The sequence below is a fragment of the Camelina sativa genome, chromosome 15, assembly GCF_030686135.1.
Source record: "Camelina sativa cultivar CO46 ecotype springtype chromosome 15, ASM3068613v1".
NCBI lineage: Eukaryota > Viridiplantae > Streptophyta > Magnoliopsida > Brassicales > Brassicaceae > Camelina > Camelina sativa.
In genome coordinates, this window is record NC_141894.1 from 32,336,558 (window position 1) to 32,344,621 (window position 8,064).

General features: G+C 38.6%; 1 pseudogene; it reads right to left on the minus strand.

Annotated features, from left to right (window-relative positions):
* Nucleotides 1-372: 372 nt before the first annotated feature.
* LOC104714882 (uncharacterized) lies at nt 373-1,029 on the minus strand (annotated as a pseudogene).
* Nucleotides 1,030-8,064: the final 7,035 nt, after the last annotated feature.

The following is an 8,064-nucleotide window of genomic DNA, read 5'->3' on the forward strand; positions in this document are numbered from 1 at the left end:
ACTCATTTACTTTCAAATTGTTTCTTGTGATACCTCAGCCATAACTTACTATAACTCAGCCGTCACATGACCTTTCGTTTTCCCGTAAATATTATAACTCAGCCGTCAAGTTACATATATCATTCATTTACAAGAGTATATCTGGTTTTTAGAAAGTTTTAAAAGGTTTTACAAATTGTTTATAATGATAGATATCAATTTGATTTGCTTTTCTAAAAGCTTTACAAGTTGTTTCTAATATTAAAACAGTAAACTCTGAATAAAATATTTTTTAAAATAGAGTTTACAAGAGCAGAGACTGAAATATTTTATTAAAAAGAACAAAAACAAGATAAATTATTCAAGAGTTCTTAAAAATAGATATGAACTATTTCAGTTTCCTCTCCCAGCATATTGATTAGTCATCTCTGTAGCCATGGCTTCAAACCTTCTCCTATCAGATTTGTAGAGGTTGGCAAGATATTTAATGGTCTGTTCCTCATCATTGACCTTTGGTTCAATCAACTTCTCCACTAATTCCTTGAAAAGCTTAACAATGGGCATGGGAATCCAACAGGCGGTCCTCAAAACTTTTAGGTGAATGCCTCCCCTATCTGATACATTTGGGTAGCCTATTCTTGTGATGAAAACAACCTACATTATCAAGAAATTTTATTTAAAAAACTATTGAGTTGCTGCAAAAAAAGGAGTCCTAATAATCATGCTTGCTAAAATAAAAAGGAGTATAATCAAAAATAGATACCTTGGGGGGACTTCTTGGGTAATCAGATGGAAAACTAAGCCTAAGTTTAAACACTCCCCCTTCATAAGGAGTGTTCACCGGTCCGATTAGAGTAGCCTCCCAACGGAAAATGTCGTCATCAACAGTTACTAAAAAAAAGGCAAACACTCAGTCTCATTTATCCTTAACAGTAAAACAAATCTAATCTGAAGATGTATGTGTTTACCTGCTGTGATGTTTGGCGAAAGATCCCTGTTCAGATATTTCAGATCAGTCCTTATATGGCTTGAAGGAGAACGACGGGCCATTTCTGACGGATTGAAGGAAGAAGGTAAATAGATTTTTCGAATCTGAGAGATGATATAGGAGATTTCGTGAGACAAAGGTTTGATGTGTAAGTGGAGAGCAAAAAGTATTTATAATATGCGAAGCGTCGCTTTGGTTTACAAAAAGTACCCCTTCGGCTTCATAAATACATAATTCTTACCCCTTCAACGCGTAATTATAACCGAACTAAAGCGACGCTTCGCGTATTACACCTTCATTCAATTACGGTTTTACAAGCCTCTGGTGGCTATAACTCAGCCATAACGTTATAGGGCGCTATAACTCAGCCGTCACATGACCTTTCGTTTTCCCGTAAATATTATAACTCAGCCGTCAAGTCATAAATATCACTCATTTACTTTCAAATTGTTTCTTGTGATAACTCAGCCATTACTCAGCCGTCACATGACCTTTCGTTTTCCCGTAAATATTATAACTCAGCCGTCAAGTCATATATATCACTCATTTACTTTCAAATTGTTTCTTGTGATAACTCAGCCATTACTCAGCCGTCACATGAACTTTCGTTTTCCCGTAAATATTATAACTCAGCGTCAAGTCATATATATTACTCATTTACTTTCAAATTGTTACTTGTGATAACTCAGCCATAAATCAATATAAATCAGCCGTCACATGGCCTTTCGTTATCCCGTAAATATTATAACTCAGCCGTCAAGTCTCACATACACAAAGCATTAAAAATGCGACATGAATACATTCAGTTCTGCAATTGATTACATTCAGTTCTCGATTCGCCAAAAAAATAAAAATAATAAAATAAAATAAAAATGCGACAAGCATCATATTAGCAAACTAGTTCCCATGGGAAGGCTATCGTCTCTAGCATTCCTGACGGTCCTGAAGTCTCAGGATGGGAGCGGACTGGATAGATCGGACTCCAACGGTTCTTCCACCACCAGCTTGCTCAGTTCAGATCGCCAGATTTGACAATCCCGCCTTAAGGATTCAAGCCTTTCCATCGGAACTTCGGAGCCCTTGGACACCATCTCCTCCAAGAAGGCACATGGACCTTCTACGTCATGGCTTTCGTGGTAGAAATGGTTCGTTGACTCCAAGTGGTTGACGTACCGCCTCAGCCTCTCCAGGCAAGCTCGGTAGGCCCAGATTTCCGTATTGTGCGGGAAGTCAGAATCTCCCATAAGTTGGGCACCACCATATGGGAGACCTGTTCTACGCAAGAGGCATGCTCAGCAAGTAGACGAGTCATGCGCCACTTCGCCAGAAAAAATTTTTGGCGATGAGCTCATCCAGGACTCGGATAGTCCCTTCCAATCGGCAGAGCCGAAAGACTTGCTCGTATTTAAGACGAAATGCTTTAATATAAGCGCCAAGTCTCTTACGGCGAGCTCGGTACATCCGGAGTTCCTTTTGCAAAGGATTAAAGTAACGGGATCGAGACGGAGACTCTTGAGGGGGGGAATTATGCGACGCTTTCGGATCGAAACCGCTAGTTCCAGCGGCTGTTAGTTCTCGGGCCCGTTTCAACCATGCAGATCAGGTAGTCACTGGCATCTTTGCTAGTTTCGTTCTAGTTTGGAATGCTCTGAACATTTCCAACCCTTTCCCTATTTATACTAAAACTTGGAACGCAACCCCCATTGATTCCACTGCCGGGAAACCATAAGTTAACCTAATAATAGGCGGGAAACCATAAGTTAACCAAATAATAGAACGTGTAAAAATCACTATAAGTCTATAAAAATCATACATTACGGATTTATAATTTAGCCGGTATTACGATATCTCAGCCATTACGGATTTATAAATCACTATACCTCAGCTGTCACATGAATCGACGAGACCTTTTGTTTTCCCGTAAATATTATAACTCAGCCGTAAAGTCATATATATCAGATTGTTTCTTTCAGATTGTTTCTAGTGATAACTCAGCCATCACCCAATATCATAACTCAGCCATCCAAGCCATCACTCAATATCATAACTCAGCCATCACATAACCTTTCGTTATACCGTAAATATTATAACTCAGCCGTAAAGCAATATTTTGGCGGGAAACCATAAGTTAACCTAATAATTGAATGTGTAAAAATCACTATAAGTCTATAAGAATTCTACATTGCGGATTTATAATTTAGCCGATATTACGATATCTCAGCCATTACGGATTTATAAATCATTATAACTCAGCCGTTATATGAGTCGACGAGACCTTTTGTTTTCCATTAAATACCATAACTCAGCCATAAATTCGTATAAATCAGTCGTTTGCTTTCAGATTGTTTTTTGTGATACCTCAGCCATAACTTTACTATAACTCAGCCGATAAATGAGAGGAAATACTAAAATATGGAAAATAGGGACCTTTACTACATGAAAAAGATAAACAGAATTTAGAGTCACGAGTTGATAAGGTAAAACTGGAATTCACTGCTGGAAACCCTAAAGGATCTCAGCGACTTTGAGGGACAACCACCAAAGGTAACAGTTTTTGCACATTATTTGATAACCGTCGAGATTTCGGATACCGTTATCTGTATAACACCTCACAGCACAAGCGGGTGAAGGGAGTGGTGGGATGTTAGGATAACGAAGGGACGCTATGTATGAGTATTTCCGGGCCATCTTATAACGAGATAACTCAAACGTAAAACCATTACCGGTTACCATGGCATCCGAAGACATCAGAGGATAATGATTTGCATCAAACAGCTGGAGGTAATGGACGGCCATAACCTCATTCCCTTGACAAATACTTAGTACCCCACATGCTAAGGTGGCATAAGCATCGGCCGGTACAATACGACTGAAAATATCAATCCCACGCTGGATATCTCTATCCTCAGCCACAACCCTTAGCCCTTCGTAGTAAATGGCAATGGGGTTGTCGGCCTCAAAGCATTTGACGAAGAAAGGCCTGTGCCGCCCTTCATTTTGGAGGCCACCATCAGGGGCATTGGATGTATTGATTTCTGATGGATCAGGACAAAGCCAATATATAGAAGCTGTCTTTAGAACTTCATCACTGTATACTGCATTTTTCCCCCTATGACCAGCCCTTAAAATAGAACCAAGTGAGGACCATCGATCTTCTGCAACAAGGGAAACGATTTTTATGAAAACATCGTCGGGGAGCTCCGGCATCTTGGGTGCTAGAGCGGACATAGTGTTGTAAAAAATACTTTTATTCTAGTTTGTAGTTGAGAGGTAATAGACTAAAGTAACGGGAATACTTGTATATATACAGAGATGGAATAATAGTATATTATTTGGTTGGACCAGATTACAAGAAAATTATTGGGAAGATGAATTTCGTTTTCCCATAAATATCAGCCATTTACTTTCATATTGTTTCTTTCGATAACTCAGCCATTACTCAATATAACTCAGTCGTAACATGACCTTTCGTTTTTCCGTAAATTATAACTCAGCCGTAAAGCGATATTTTGGCGGGAAACCATAAGTTAACCAAATAATAGAACGTGTAAAAATCACTATAAGTCTATAAAAATTCTACATTGCGGATTTATAATATAGCCGGTATTACGATATCTCAGCCATTACAGATTTATAAATCAATATAACTCAGCCGTTATATGAGTCGACGAGACCTTTGATTTTCCATTAAATACCATAACTCAGCTATAAATTCGTATAAATAAGTCGTTTGTTTTCAGATTGTTTGTTGTGATACCTCAGCCATAACTTTACTATAACTCAGCCGATAAATGAGAGGAGATACTAAAATGTGGAAAATAGTGTAGGGACCTTTAATACATGAAAAAAGATACTCGCCTAAGAAATGGAAAATAATTATTTTAAAATAAACCGAATTTAGATTCACGAGTTGATATGGTAAAACTGGAATTCACTGCTGGAAACCCTAAAGGATCTCAGAAACTTTGAGGGACAACCACCAAAGGTAACAGTTTTTGCACATTATTTGATAACTGTCTCCACATTGGAGAGGAAGGAGACCGTTGAGATGATGGAGACCGTTATCTAAATAACACATCACAGCACAAGCGGGTGAAGGAAGTGGCGGGCTGTCAGGATAGCGAAGGGAGGCTGTGTATGAGTTTTTTCGGGCCGACTTATAACGAGATAACTCAAACATAAAATCATTACCGGTTAACATGGCACCTGAAGACATCAGAGGAGAATGATTTGCATCAAACAGCTGGAGGTAATGGACGGCCATATCCTCATTCCCTTGACAAATACTTAGTACCCCACATGCTACGATGGCATAAGCATCGGCCGGTACAATACGACTGAGAATATCAATCCCACGCTGGATATCTCTATCCTCAGCCACAACCCTTAGCCCTTCGTAGTAAATGGCAATGGGGTTGCCGACCTCAAAGCATTTGACGAAGAAAGGCCTGTGCCGCCCTTCATTTTGGAGGCCACCATCAAGGGCATTGGATGTATTGATTTCTGATGGATCAGTACAAAGCCAATATATAGAAGCTGTCTTTAGAACTTCATCATTGTATACTGCATTTTTCCCCCTATGACCAGCCCTTAAAATAGAACCAAGTGAGGACCATCGATCTTCTGCAGCATCTTCTGCAACAAGGGAAACGATTTTTATGAAAACATCGTCGGGGAGATCCGGCATCTTGGGTGCTCGAGCGGACATAGTGTTGTAAAAAATACTTTTATTCTAGTTTGTAGTTGAGAGGTAATAGACTAAAGTAACAGGAATACTTGTATATATACAGAGATGGAATAATATTATATTATTTGGTTGGACTAGATTATTACAACTCAGTGAATATATCAGCCATTACTCTTTTGATAACTCATCCATAACTCACTATAACTCAGTCGTAAGATCATATATATCATTCATTTACCTTCAAAATTTTTCCTTGTGATAATCCATCCATTACTCTCTATAACTCAGTTATAATATGTCCTTTCGTTTTCCGTAAATATTATAACTCAGCCATCAAGCGATATTTTGGCAGGAAACCAGAAGTTAACCTAATAATAGACGCGACCTTTCGTTTTTCCTATTGTTCTTCCTTAATATTTTCCTCATTCATATGTCTGACTCTCTTTCATCTCTTCTTCGTTTCTATTGTTTCTCTTTATCTTCTCTTAAATCACAGATCTGTCTATCTGTTACATCTTCCTATCGACATGGAAGTTGTTCCTCACATCGATGGACAGTTTTTTAGAGATGTCGAAGCGATCATTTGCGCCACTGGTCGGGAGAATATTCCGGTTCTAAACCCTGGTGTGGGTTCCTTGGTTGACAAAACCACTGTTACGTGGTTCAAGTTCCTTCACATTCTCTCTATCGCGATTGGAGGGATACTTCAACACAACTGACACCATGCGTGGCCGACGTACCGATTGATTCCCTTCCACTTTAAGAGACGGTGGTTTCTCCTCCTCGCGGTAAGATCAATAAAACAAACCATATTGATATTATTCTATACTCTTATCGTTTCTTTCCTTTAATTGTAGCGTAAATACACATGGGATCCAAAGCATACTTTAACGGTTTGGACGCAGTCTAATTTGGTGGCTGGAACGTTATTCAGATCCCAGATACGTGCTCTCAAGAGGATATGGGCGAGTGGTGGCAATAAACCCGAGATGCTGACTTGCATAGTTTGGAATGATTTGGTCGATATGTTTGAAGAATTTGGCCCAGATGACGTCGGTTTCAAAAAGTGATGATTTTGTGTCGTCTTCTACATGAACTAATGAACTATGAACTACGAACTATGATTTTGTGTGTTTTTTTTTTTTGATTTCGTTTATGTTATACTTTCATATAAATATAAATCAGTCGTTATTACGATATCTCAGCCATCACAGAATGATAACTCAATCATAAAGTTCAATAGTCAACCACAATATAGCATAACTCAACCATCACTTTAACGTAACACTTTGAATAATAATTTCAAATTGTCGGACAAATACTTTTACAAAAAATAAAAATGCGTGAAACGTTTTAATAATATCGAGAGACTTTTCTTAATACTTTAAGAAAAATAAAATTCTAAATTCGAATAATAATATTAAATTATTTGCAATAATATCTTGTGATAAAAAGCTCACTTTATGAATTTATTATGCGTGTGGATTTGAGCAGGCACAGAATTAGTGATTTTTCGTGCTTCCCTAACAACACTTTTTGTAATATCGAGAGACGTTTTAATACTTATTAGGAAACTGACAGAACAAAAGACCCAAGAAAGAAAGAAGAATACGAAACCTGGTTTCAAACCTTTCATTCATCCTCTCTTCTATTCTATCTCCAATGTTTTTTTCCAAGGTGTCAAACCTTGAGGTTAAATTAGACACCAACTCAATGAGAGTTCCAACCGGTCCACCACCCTGACTGTTGGAAACTACCACCTTCTGTTCAGCTCCTTCACCAGATCCACCACCCTGACTGTTGGAAACTACCACCTTCTTGACTTTCTGCTTCTTTGCAGGAGGAGAGTCAGAATCAACATCCCAAAAACCTTTAACAAACTTATCCTCATGTATGTCTTGGATAAGGCGATCAACTGCTGGGTCGTCGTCTTTTTGATCTGGCCACGTATGAAATAGCTCCCGTACATCATCCTTCATAACCATTTTAGTCACACGCAGCTGTAACATAAGAGAATATGAGACCCATCAGTGAATAATAACTCAGCCAACACTAAAGCATAAATCAGCCATTACTAAAACATAACTCAGCCGTTACTAAACAATAACTCAGCCATAACTAAATCATAACTCATCCATTACTAAACAATCACTCAAGGAGATATAAACCTTACCTCACCAAGCGCTTTGATCTCTTCAGCAATTACCGATACCATCGTAGAACGTGTACGGTTTCACCCTATTGAAGCATCGGTATGCTACCATCATTAGCTGATGCATTCCCAAACCGTTCTCCAATGCATTTGATGGACTCATACGCCCAAGCCTGTAACACGGGTGTAAACCCACTGAGGGTGTACGACTTTCCCGTAGGGTTCAACATCTTTATGGAATCAACAAGAGCTTCAAAT